The sequence below is a fragment of the Rhea pennata genome, chromosome 2 (assembly GCF_028389875.1).
Source record: "Rhea pennata isolate bPtePen1 chromosome 2, bPtePen1.pri, whole genome shotgun sequence".
In the NCBI taxonomy this organism is placed as follows: domain Eukaryota; kingdom Metazoa; phylum Chordata; class Aves; order Rheiformes; family Rheidae; genus Rhea; species Rhea pennata.
Window position 1 is genome coordinate 33561826 of NC_084664.1, and position 14082 is coordinate 33575907.

A 14082-nucleotide genomic window follows, 5' to 3' on the forward strand; every position below is an offset into this window, starting at 1 on the left:
AAAATAGCCATAGATTTCACACTGTGCATTAGCTCTTTCTAAGGATAAAAATCTGTGTTTTTTGAAAATGTTAAATTTATTTCCTATTTAAAAATATGCACGAGTGCCTGGATATTTTGGCTGTTAATAGACTTAACTGGAAATATCCCTGTGATTTCTTTTAATACAAGACTAAAAATATAGCTTTATCCCCACTTATAATAATACCAGGAAAGTGAAAATATGCTTTATTCTAAAAATAATCCCAAATTCTAATAATTTAAATGAAATTGCCCCCTTTTTAAAACAAATATTAAGTAGAAAATAGAATGAATTGTAAAGGCTAGTACTTTTTATAAGACGGCCTTACTACATTTCAATGTATGTTGTTAAAACCAGACAGGTTTTTCTGCATGATATCGTTTCCAAGAGCTTTGGGCTTGTTTATATATGGACACTCAAGAAAATTAATCCACATTAACTAGAATTATGAGTTGAAGTAGACTAGTTAAATTGCATAAAATCCTTATTCAGCATGCACTCAAAATTACAGCAGCCTTAATTTAATTTATCCTAGTTTGTTTTGGAAGTGAATTAAGCTGCATGGAATTAACTTAATCCTGATCGAGTATCCTTACTTCAGTTTAACTGGTTTAACTACTCTTCTTTAAAAATAAATCTGGATTGTTTTCCTGTATTTTTATATTCCTCAGAATTTTTTATTAAGACACAGGTTCTAAAAATGCTGTTGTGCATGTTGTTTTCTCTTTTAAAATCACTGTGCTACAGTAAACATAATCATTTATTGTTATTGATCCAAATTTGGCTCTTATTCATGTCTCCAGAAATCCACAGTACCATCATACTGAAATCAGTAAAAATTCTCAAACCATGACGTAGTATGATTGAAAATCTGTCCAAAGCCACTTCAGCTGATTATTTGTAATTTATAATCCACATAAAGCAGTCTGTGAGTATGGTTAAGAGCTGCTGAGCCCATCTGTGTTCTGGCAAGTGGAAGTAGAGCCACGGCTGCGCTTCCCTTGGACATCGGCTTGCTGGCCAGGGCGATACTCTGAAGCAAGCCTTGTTCACCCTTTTACCAGGCATGGCCAGCACAGGGTTTCTGGGTTTTCCCACTGAGCTGTGTCATTTGGACTGTGAGAGGTGTGGCTACTTATTTTCTATTTCCCAAAGAGAATCTTATTTGAATTGCATAGTCCTCCCCAATGTGTTTAATGAAAATGATTTATGCATTTTCCAGTTCCTTTCAAGTGACGTGCGTTTCCTTTGAAAATTTATATTTATGAGGTAGGCTGGGAACACAACGTTCATGAAACAGTTATATCCTTTCCCCCCCCCCCCCTTTTTTCTTTTTTTCCCCCACCCCTGTAGTTGAACACAGAGCAATCTCTTGAATTTCACAGTCTCTTGAAGTGGAATGAACAATTTGAAATTTGCCAAAAGTCTTTGTATACCTCCCTCTTCTTGAATGTCAGCTACACTTCCCAGTTGCTTGGGTTGTCTGTAGTATGCATGCCTTAATAGGCACAGACATCACAGGAACCCCCAGGCCCTGGGGGAGTACATGTGGTAGAGATTCCTGAAGTCATTCCCTGTTGAAAGTTGATGTCCTCTGTTAAACTACATTTTTTTTTTTTTCCACAGACTAGATATGTGAAATACGTTGGGCTTTTCTGTTTGTTTGTGTTTTAAAGCTAACACTTCTGTTGAACTGTTTCTAAAACCAAGATCGTTTCACAGCTCTATTGGCTGTTCTGGTGCTGGTTGAACCAGCGCAACTGAGGGAGTGGGAGCGTTGAGTAGTTCCTGGGGAGCAACAGGTTGCTGGGAACGGTAGGGAGAAGTGAGTCTCCGAAGTCAGATCTACCATTGGTGGAGCAGTAAGCTGGAACTGCAGCTTTAGTCTTTTCTTGCAAATGTACCCAGGTGCCACTACCAGTATTTATATTCGTTCCATTCAGACCTGCTTTCTTTCATCGTGTTTGGACCAGTCTAGGGTACAAGCAGGTGAATGTTGTGATACGATTTTAACACGTTCTCTTAAGTTCTTTTTATGCTGCACTGCCGTATTAGGCCTTTCAAAAAGAATATTGTCGTGTCACACCCGATCTTAAACGTGACTCTTAAAGCCATTTTGGCTTTAGAAGATGGTAAAAGTGGGATTTGGCATTCCCTCCGGCCTACTCAGTATTTGTGAGGGAAAGGATCCATTATTATCTGTTGAAGATTAATGGCCAGAAGCTAGATAAAGTTGAAATGAGCTCGTCTCAGCCTAGTTCTTAGAAAAGACGAGAGATTTTTATATTATTTGGTAGTATGTCCAGAAAAGGTAAATCTCCGCAGTAAATCTTTTAAAGTGTATTGTTATCTGGTTGCTTTTTTCTAGCCTTCTTCACAATGTTTAAAGCGATGCTATCATGTTGTACTATGTTCTATAAAAATTTAAGTCTGTCTCTTTTTATATTTGAACAAATGTTTATCTTACAGCAGAGTTTGAAGGATTTCCATGTCATTTGCAATGTTAATCAGCCACAGTGAATTAAAATTATCAAAAAAGAAGAAAAAAGATCTATAAAGTTAAATAAATAAAACATTTTAAATAAAATTAGAGTGGACATGTAGCCTTTAATTAATATCCAAAGTAATCAATTTTGGAGTCAATTTTTTTAATGTGAGACTACTTGAAATATAAATTATTTAAGTAATAATAATTTCCTCTATACTTTTTAATATTGTTAAATATTTTAAATAACAAAATGCCTAAAGACATAAGAGCACATTATTTTTACTTTTATTTTTTATTTTATGTTACTTCTATATATCTAGGGATTATGATAGAAATAGAAGAGAAAAGGGTCCTCTCTTTCTTGGTCTTTTTCATATTTATGCTAAATATTTAAAATTTCAGTAGTTTTATTTTGATGAATATCTAGATAATTTCATTAACTGTGATAGTTTTCATGAACAAATTCACTGTGTGTATATTCTGCATTAGTTTTAGTGCTATACCTGATTATAAGTGCATGCTCTTCAACTCTCCTGTGCATATATAAAGGTTAAAATGTTTGGGTAGGTATGTATTCATTCCTCTCAGGTAGAAGTAAAGTACTTGATACATCCTATAGAACTGTTCCCAGTATTTACATATAAAAGCTTTGGGAGGTGGGAGAAAGATGGAAAAGGGGGAGAGAGAGAGAGAGGGAAAAAAAAGACGTTTGTGCGTGATTCAAGGCCTTCTCAACCTTAAGTAACAGCAAGACATACTAGCTTCTGTCATCTTTCTTACAGTAAAAATACTATCATTAGTATTATTTTTTACTACCTTACATTTTTGCATACTGAACTTTTGGATGAAAGAACAGTATTACTTTGCAGAATTTTCTGATATCAGTTTGAAAATTATTGTTGCTGCTCTTTGATTTAAAGGCAATGTGACCTCTGTTAGTGCTTATCTGATGAACTACATCCTTTGAATGTCTTTTTTCTGAGCTGTCAGGCTAATGCTTTTCTCAATTCCCCCCCCTACACACTCCATGTCATAATAATTATATTTAAGTCTCATGGCAATCTTCTATGCTCGGTATATGTTCAAAAGATTTATTTGCATTTCTATCCTGAATAAATTAAAATAATTCTGTTGGAAATGGCTTCATAGGACTTGAGTTTCCATATCTTTTAATTCCTGCTCATTTTTTTTCTAAGCTACTGAAAAAGTTAACAATTTAGAGGTAAAAGAAATGCAAATGCTTCTTGTAAATACCTTAGAAAATCTCTTGGATGCATGAAGGGGTAAGATTACGTATTAATTTTAAAGAATTTTCAAATATTCCTAATAATAGCTCAAAATTCTGAATTTTGGTTCACTATCATTTTATTTTTCATTGATAGTTTTTCTACTCAAAAAATGCAAGGTTTGCACAAGCTAACAGCATCAATATTTTTTTTATAACGGCAGGCTGAATATTAACATATGAGAAGTTAGTTTTTTGTGGATGGAAAACAAAATCTACAAAAACAAAAAAACGTGATATTAAAACTACTAATATTTCTTTGCATTTCAAACTAGTATTTTTCAGTATCTGTTAAATTGTTTATAATTGACAAGTCCTTAGGTTATTCCATTGTGAATGCAGGATTGTGAGAAAGACTGCATCTGTTAATAGACAATATTAATTTTCTGAAGTATTTCTTTAAAAGTATATGCAAAGTAATACCACATATTCTGGGCTTGCAGCTCTTTATGGTTTAGCAGACAATAATATGTGACACAGGAATTGAACAGCACATATTTCATACAGATAGTTATATAAAGATTCTCATCCACAGAACAGTTCCTTTTCATAGTAGGTCAAATGATGATCCTGAATGATCAAATGATCCTGAACTGTTGCTTTTTCAAGGAAAATTTTTCTGATGTGCAGGCAGTACATCAAAATTACAAATGCCTAGCAGAGCTTGACAACAAACGTGCTGGGAATGAGCTGCAGGAAAACAGAAGTACACATAGATATTTAAGTTGAAGAATGGTTCAAATATTGTAGTAGACATCATTCACTGATAATACAAATGCATGGAATTAGCTGCTGAGATATTTCAGTTTAGTGTTGGCCCAACTAATGCTGTAGGTGAAACTTTATGTTTGCAGTTGGTATGAGTAAGCACAGTAATGTTGACTGCCAGTGGAACTGGGCTGATTCAGCTCAGTGAGGAAACTGACTCTCCCCCCTCCGCTCTGTGCTGGATAAAGCAGCAGAGATTATAGTAACAGAAGTGAGGACACCTGGCTAAATAGGATGCGCTCAGGAAAAGATGACATGACTTTAATGGAAACTTTTAAACGGTTCAGCTATCATGCGGATGAAGGTGGGTAGTATAGTCTATTTGTGTTTTAGGAGGCTTTTCTGAAATACGCCATTAAAAGCTTTTAATGAAACTAAGGCTAAATTAGTGTGTGAGAGAAAGTCATGGTATGGGTGAGATTCATGGGAAAGAAAACTGCTTAAAAGCTAGGAAATAAATAGAAGTAATGGTCACTTGTAGTAGATACTGAAGGTCACTAAAAGAATCTTTCAGGGATCTTTTCTGGGACCTGTGCTCTTCAGCATTTTGTAATTCCCCTTAGAAGAGAATAAGCTGTAAAATAGGAAAGTTTTGCAAGTAATACTGAGCAGTTTAGGTTAGTAAGAATGAAAAACAGCTGTGAAAAACCTTTTGAGTTTAGTGGAGCAATATAGTGGCAAATACAATTTAACATAAGTAAATATAAAATGATGCATGTGAGGAAAAGCAATGGTAACTTTACAAATGAAATGTTGGGCTCCCCGGTGATCCTGATCATTCACATGTGAGATCTCAAGGCTGTAATATGCCAGTGAAAATAGCTTATAAGTAGCACTCAGAAAAGCACGTTAAATGTTTGGAATTATTAGGAAAGGAATAGAAAACAAAACTGGCAACATTATTATGCCCCTGCATAAACCTGGGTTTTCTCACACCTTGAAACAGTGTGCAGCTATATTCCTTTCATCTCAGAGAAGATTTAGTAGAACTTGAAGTAATTTAATTAAGGCAAGAAGATGATCTGAATTATGGAAGGGCTTCTGTATGAGGAAAGAGAAGGTTTGGAAGAAGTCTGCAAAATCATAAATAGCATAAGAGATGGCTGATGTAGGTTAGTTGTCCTCTGTCTCTTCCAGAAGAACTAAAAGATATCAAATTAAGCTAGCAGAAGCTAGGTTGAAACTGAACACAGTTGTTCTTTGTAGACATCAGTGATGAAATGGCTTACCAAGGACATCACCAGTGCAAAAATTGTTAACTAGGTTCAAGGATTGACTAGATAAATACATTAAGAGAAATCCATTAAAGTTACTTAATCTATGGTAATCATATCTTCCTCAGAAAGTTCCTTGAGAGGAAAATATTTTGAAGTCTGGAAGAATGGTCAGGGGAGTGTCATATATGTCCTGTTCTTATTCTTCCCAATACATCTGCATGTGGCCGCTGATGAAGGCAAAATACTGGTCTTATCTTGCCTAAAAGGCACTTTATGTTGTAGCATGTTATCTTTGTTTATTTCATAGTTTTTAAGGGCTGAGGGCTTTTGTAGTTCTTTCATGTTCAAAAACAACCAAAAATTATAATGCAAGCTCAACTCATCATTGCTGAATGGAGAGAAACAGACAAAATCATGTCAAATAATTTGAAAGCTCTCTTAGATGTACAGCTTTATTCATTCTGAATAATGAATATTTACACTAACTGAATATTAGCTCTGTCATACTGTGAACGTGGACAATTTTAGACTGTGTGTAGGCTAAATTTAGGTCTAGTATTTCTATATGGCTTTTTGTTAATTAAATGCGCTAAAACTAAACCAAGCTGTGTGATTCAAGCATGCAGACAAAGATCAGAATTTCTTAATTATTCTTCCCTGTTACTTTTTCTTTTATTACTTATTAATTTGCAGTAGGACCTACTTCAGACTACAAGATCCTTTACATGCATATGGACAAATGTTGTACTCTTTATCTTGCTGGTTATTGTCTTGTTGGAGCTAATTTTTGGTTCGTAAAATAGTTCTTCATCAGAATACGCCCAGCAAAAAGACACTACACTGTTACAGAGGAGTTCCTTAAGTATGCATTCATGTCTGCTATTGAAAAGGATTCTGCTAGCCACCAGTACTAAAGCAGCAAAAATTGCTTGTGTAGATCTGGCTTTAGTTTTCAGTTTGTGATTTTATTGAGCTTCTGCGGAGATGGAACCTGTTAGTTTCCCAATATGCAACAGCAGATGCAGTGGTAGAGAGAGTAAGGATGTCTATGCCCCAGCAAGTGAGTCAAAGATAATGATTAAGTGATAATAGCCCTGCTGCCTTGTGCTATGAGGCAGTAATCTGACTCCCAAACAGATAAATTATGGAGATAAAGGTAGAGTTTATCTTAGAGATAGGATTTCTGATGACTAAAACAGCATGGCAGTTACTCTTTATATTTTTTTGCTAGTTTTAAGTAAGCTGGGTAATTTACTAAACATTAGCATTGGAGTGCAGTCAAAGGTGGAAAAGCAAAAACAAAAACTCAGTCCAGATAGGCTGATGTACCTGGTGCACAACAGGACTAGAGACATGGTTTACTTCTCGGTGAGCAGAAAGCTAACTTCCTTCTTACAGCTTTTTGCATCCTGCTGAGTTGTATAACATAGAACAGTCCTTAGTAATAATTCGTTTTTCCCCTTTCTCTTTTCCTTTGTAGCTTACAAGATAGTTAACGTTGATAGGATACTGCTGTTATAAATGTATTTGTAAAAGAATAGTTTTGTGTTGGTGTCTCTGGAACAGTTAATTGTGTATTCCCCTTCCCAGTTCTTTTAGTGCTTCCTACCTGCAAGTTACTTCCCTGACAACTCATTTCTGTCTTGACTGTTTTACTTAAATTCACAAACTATTTAGGACTATTTTTCTTAGGGTGATGATTGTATGCCCTCTCTATATAGCATATAATTGTGTGAAAATAGATTAAAAACTCAGAAATTAAGGAGTGTTAAGACACATTTAAGAGAAAATTCATAAAATTTCATAGGTTATATATTTATATTGACTGTTCTGAAGATACCCTAAGAACTAGGGTATAACTGGACTGGAGCTGTGCAACCAGAAAAATGAGACAATCATTGTATCATGAAGCAATTTCATTTGTGTCCCATTTTCAGAATTCTTGTGTCCCAAAAATTTTTTTGCAGTAGCTTTAAGCAACTTTTAAGAGCAGTGTATTTCCTCTCCAGAAAACTCCAAACAAAGGGAAACTTTCTGGTTAATCAAAGGCTGGTTCTTCAAAATACACTGAAGATGTATCAGGATGGAGATTTATTAGCTTCTTCAGAGAGAAGCTGTAAGAAAAGGTTAATTACCCGTAGTCCAAAGACACGAAGTTTAGCAAGACATTTTGAAGCTTAACATTATAGAATCAGAACTCTAGATTCAAAAAAATCATTTGGGTCAAAATTAGTTTAAGATACAGAATATGTTTTTAGGTTAGAAATGATTTACAGTATAATGAAATTGTCCTTATCGTATAACAAATTCTGGGTTTTCTGGACTTTAGCAGCATTGAGTAGAACATGGATGAATGCTGTGATTGAACGGATGAGTTTTTGCATGAGTATGCATTACTTTATATGAACAAGCTGTACCGAATGTGGTCCAAAATAGTTAAATAAGATGGAAAAAAAGCATAGAGTTGGTAAGAAATGTACATATATTTAGTATAGAAAACAAATATATCTTATCTGCTAGTACTGTGTCATGCTGAATTCCTCTACATATCTGTACGTATTTGAATCTCTTACAATGATCATAATGGAGAAATAGACTGTCATTTTATTTTTCAGATTCCCCAGGAAACAAGCTGCTACCTCCTTTTTGAGAACAGAGGCTCTTTATTTCAATAGGATGTGTGTAGGAGAGCTATATTTTTTTAAAAAAAGTATATCACAAAAATATACACAATTTGTATATTTATGTGACTGCAATATATTACTTCTTGAGGTAAAACATGGCTTGTTTTTGCTGAAATCTATCTCATGTGGTTATGTTTGTTATTGGAGGGAGAGGGGGAAAAAATCCCATTGATGTGCTCATGATGACTCCTACTGCAAAAAAAGTTCTGGAAGAGGCGGCAGTATCGCCATTAGATTATCATTTGTTCACTAATTCCAATCGAGTATTATGCAATCATTGAATATATCTAAACCATTTGAAGTCTAAGTTGCTGTAACTGAATATATGATAGACTCAAAGATATAGAGGGATACTTGTCAGATCTGTCAACAGTTTTGTTAGATCTGGTGGATGTTTAACTTTTTGTTTTTCATCCACCTTTTGTGAGATGAACTTACAATTGGGACCACTACTATTTTTCACCCAGAAGCCTTTACAATAGCAGAAAAAGTCATTAAGGTTACCAGGAGATAGGATATGATACTGTTCCTGTTCCAAGCACTTTTGCCAGAGGGAAAATATGCAAGAACTTGTCGTTTTTCCTCTCCTCCCAGTCCACTGGGGACTGATAAACAACTGGTTTCTTTGCCGTCACTCAAAGCAAGCTCAGGTTTGGTGGAGCGGGTACAGGAGCATGCTTCATTAGGTACTCTTCCTCTGTTATTAAAGCTGTTATAAAGTAGCATGGAACCTAGCCAAAAGCCACGAAGTTTATCTGAAGTAACACTTGCAGCTTTGTGGAAGTATGTGGCTGAGTAATAGTACAAAAATAGCAAGTTATTTTGAGGAAGAGCATATGTTCTGTAACAATGAGAAATTGGTATACGGATAAAAGAAATTACGTGTCTAAATTTAAATTTCAGATGAGAAAGATCTGTGGGTTAGTGCCACAGTCTTCTATAGATGCAGTCATTAAAGGTTGTCTGATCTTTTTTTTTCTTTTTAAAACAGTTATTTAAAGAAGCATCATCATTAATAAATTGCTCTAATGCCTTAAAGGTGCACATTTTGTAGTCTGTAACAGTACAGATAACAGGTACTCTTTATATTGGACTACATGCTGATATACAGGGTAGAACACAGTGATAATTACATGTTGTATTTTTTTTCCTACGGGAAAAGTATATTGCAGAACTATACTATTTGTGTACTATTTAAAGATGCTAACAGCCAAATGCAGCTATCTTCTATTAGAATCAAAAATGAGGAAAATATTGGAACATGGGCTCCGGTTATTTGGGAAAGCATCTAGGTATATGTGCTTAAAGGTACTGGAAAACAATTTGGTGCAATCATTTCTGAAAAGGTAGTACAAATTTTTCCATGTTTCAGAAGATCATAGTTAGTGTTGGTTTAAAAGAAAAAGAAGGAAAAAAAGATCTAAATTGTTCTTTCATGATTAAAACCTTCCTCCAGAGAAGTTACACAGTTGCTCTATTTCGTGGAAGAGATTAACTTACAGTATCTTTGCAATAGTGAACAAAGTGCACATTGCTGCCAAGGCCCTCAAAATCTCTACCTTTAAACATTTTTTAAGATTCTTCTTAAACAATTAGAGATTGGCATACAAATTGGTTATACTGAAGAGCATGGCAAGAGTTGAGGAGATTAAATTACATTTAGGTTTGGAATAACTAAAAGCTCAAGCATTACCAAATGAAATCCATGTATAACTGCTCTGTTCATCAAGTTCTACATAGTCAGTGTACAGCTTTTTTGAAAACTTCAGGAGTAATTATGTAAAATAAAATCTTTGTTAAAATTTTACTTCTCAGCAGCTACTAGGTTGAAAATATTAGATGTTATGACAGTTTCTCCAGAGCAAAATCAGTTCTCATTTGATTTAAGAGTGAAACTTATTTGCACTTCAAAACCAGAAATGGCACTTGCTGTCTGTAAGAGGGATATGAACATGCAGGACTTGCCTTTCAACAGAGGAAGAAATGTTGGCAAAAGACAGACATACAGAATTCAGGAGAGAAAGCCAAGCGGGGATTAAGCAATTCAGATGGCAATAGGCACATAATCTCTCTGTATACTTTTTTTTTAAAAAAAACAAACAAGCAAACAAAAAAAAAAAACCCAATTTCTCTCTCTCTTTTTTCTTTCTTTTTTTTTTAGTATCATTCAGTGAATTGATTTGTGTTTGTATAAACTTATACTGCTGTTGCTGTGGAGAAATAAAGAGTAAAAGGTTTCAAAAAAGACATAGAAAATTACTGAGAAATTAGGAGAAAAGGAGAAAGAAAGATTTTGTAAGGGAATTTCCTCCTCTATTTCGTCAAATGTTTTCTCTGTAATGCTGAAAGTGTGAGAGGCAAGGTAAATACAGTAACTTTAGCTCTTGCATTTATGATTCCCTGAAAATGGGAGATCAGTTTCCTATGAGCCAGTAATGATCTCTGTGTCCAAAGTAGTGCCAAAAAAAGGAGACTGTAGGAGATAAGATACTCTTTATACTGTTAACACTTTCATGCAGAAGTATGTATGTGGAATTTGGTGCTATTTTTTAATCATAAAAGGTAAAGTAAAAAAAAAAAAAAAAGGTTTACAATGAATTTAAGGATCTTCCTGTAGATCTGTTCCAGGGGTAATTTTTTGGCTTAGAACTGCAGTTCCTGCCTGGATTGCATACCCAGTTTTATTTTCTGTGAAAATAAGCATGCAGATAGAATGCCTGGTACACATCTCTCCCAAATACAGATTTCAGGTGCAGCCTGGAAACTTAGAAATGGTAGATGAACAATTTGCAAAAAAGGCAGGAGAATACAAAAGTATCTCTAGCCACTACAGCCAGCTGTGAAATTTTGCAGTTATGTAGTAATGCTATTGAGCTCTTTTGGCTAAAATAAACAGTTTAAGTATGTTCTTTTGACCATTCTCCTATTGGTTTTGAAGAAAAAGTGGAGGATATTTGTCTTTGCTAAGGGGTGACAAGTATTTTGGGGACGTTTCCTCTGTAGAGAAGTTCCTAGTACTCTATTTTACTTGTTTGTTCATGTGATGTAAAAAAAGCTCCATCCAAAACACTCTTCATTCAGTGCTTTGTGCATCCATTCCATATGTTAAAAGAATGATAAAGAGTAGTTGTAGAAACAGTCAAAGCAGCAGCACTAGTCCTTTCCCTTCCTCCCTCCCCACCCACTCTTGGAGTCTGTTATCCCCTGCTCCATTTTCCCCTCCTGTACATGTAAATTTTTCATTTGTACCAAGTCAGTGTTTTTCAAAATGATCAAGGATTTTTTTTTTATTTTTATTTTTTAAGTCACATTTTGAAGGTCTGATTTTAGATGCTTTAAAACATTGGACTGGTTTATGCATACTATAATAACACATGTATGCTGAAATATATATGTTAAAGATTGAAATCTTCATAGAAACTGTGGGTGAATACACAAAATCATTGTGAGTTTTTCTGAAGTACTGCCACAAGTACTTTGTGTAGCAAATCTGTAACATCTTTTATGCTGTTTTTCATATTTTCAAAATATCTTCTAAAATTTAAAAGAAACTTAAAAGGGTCTAGGAAACCCATTTTAGTATTTTGACCTGATTTAAAATGTATAGTCTTGAGTGAGAAATTACATCCAAATTTGACTTATATATTCTCCTATTTTAGCTTATTTCCGTAGCTGCTCCCTCCTGCAGTAAATGTGCAGAATAAGAGAGGGCAAAATATCTCATCCTGTCTGATCTAATTTTTTTTCTTAGTATCCTGTGACAGTCATTTTTAGCAGTTGGATCATAAACACCTCCTAATGCTTGACTTGTCTTCTTTCATACTGACAATAAAGGAAACATCTACAATATAGCATGAAGTATGAAGAGTGTATGTGGAACATATGGTGGTTAGAAGAAATGTTTTAAAAGGTGATATTGTTTCATGCTGAAATACCAGTGGACAGCTGTGAATCTGATAATTTGCACTGTATAAGCATTTTGCAAATGAGATATCATGGCATGATAGATTGAAAACCACTATGCTTTTGTCATCAGTGGTTTGGCCTTGTGCATAAGATGCTGATCTCTGTAATTCGACAGGTATATGTTAATTTTTAAAAAAGGTGTGTTAGTGTCTGAAAATGAATAATATATCTCACTTCAAGAGTTTTACTTGAAATAAGCAGTCCTTTACAACTGCTTGACATGCATTGCTTTAGTAATCTGTTTTTTAAAATGCAGCTTTGGAGAACTGGCCAGATCACATAATGAAAGCTAATAGGATGTTAGATCATAAGAAAAAGCGTTATCTAGGAAAATTAACTTGCCCTAAAAATAGATTTTGAAGTTCTAGTGCCTTCAAAGGCTTTTCACACAGTGAGAATACATGATATAGGAACAAATATCTACAAAATATGGTTTCTCTTCTGCCTGTGGAACATAAATAACATAAGAACATAGAGAACGTGAAATAATTGTTTGTGACTATCACTCATCGAGGAGGCAGTACTGAACCTTCTTGGAGCGAATCCATTGAGGAACAGCTTGAAGGGTTCATACTAGCACTGATCCAGACACAAGTTACATTTGTTTTGTGGATTCTGAAAGTACTCCTCTATTTTTCTAAAGTGAATTTTCTCCTTGTATAACATGAAAGAGGATAGAGGGATCTCATTTAAATCAGTGCTGATTGAGGTCTCCTTTGTAGGTGGGAGCTTCAGTTTCTTTATATGATAGAGACAGAGAGGTCTCCAAGTGGTCTTAGAAAGTACAGCAGGGACTGAGTCTGCTGCCTCCTGAAATATGAATACCTCTAAAGCATCTGTTTGGAGGACCTCTCCTAACCCCATGCAGGGTTAGAACAGGCAGTGATGCCTAGACCCTAGGAACAGGGTCCTGGACAACTTGGACTGGAGATACTTGCAGGAGCACCATATTTCACTGCAATTGAGCTACTAAGCCACATAGCACTAGCTGAGGGGCTGTGTGCATGTTGTGATGGGCAGTGTTGGCACCCTGAGCCTGAATCAGGAACTTTTCCAGTCAACTGAATGGCTCTGGAGCAGGTGTGTACAAAGGCAGTTCAAAGGTTTCCTTTGGTGCTTTAGAGTGGCAGAGCTACCTTGGAGCTCACTAGTCCTGCAAGGTGTACATTCATTTCTCCTGTCCCAAAACATTGTGGCTGTGGTTCGAGAAAAAGCTTCCAAATTTCAAAACTAGTACTTCCAAAAAATCCTGCTTTGCCTGTACCTCTGTCTTGTTCCCTCCCAACACGGCCGCAGTGTGTCCGTGTGGTGAAATGCAGGTCAGAATTGATTGATGCGCAAAAATATCCTTCCAAACTCCAGAGTTAGTGTGAGATGGATCAGTTCCTTGCTCCAGTTCACATGATCATACAAAAGTCTGTGTCAGCAAGAGTTTGTTTTGATGGTAGTACTGGCTTAGCATAGCTTTAAAGTTTATGTGACACTGCAGTGTAGTGTAAAAGGCTTTTCTTAGGCAGTGTCCCTTTTGCATTTCCAGTATCTAACGGGGCTGGGTAATCCAGTATCTAAAGGGGCATTTGGGTAATGTAAAATAAAGATCAGAAAAGCTGTTTGTTTTGACTCAGTTGCAATTGGAGAGTTTGCAAATACTAG

At 35.3% G+C, this 14082-nt stretch overlaps 1 protein-coding gene across 1 annotated transcript in view; it reads left to right on the forward strand.

Annotated features, from left to right (window-relative positions):
* Positions 1 to 14082, forward strand: part of HDAC9 (histone deacetylase 9) — a 491690-nt gene that overhangs the window by 66082 nt on the left and 411526 nt on the right. The gene's annotated exons all lie outside the window — the stretch shown is intronic.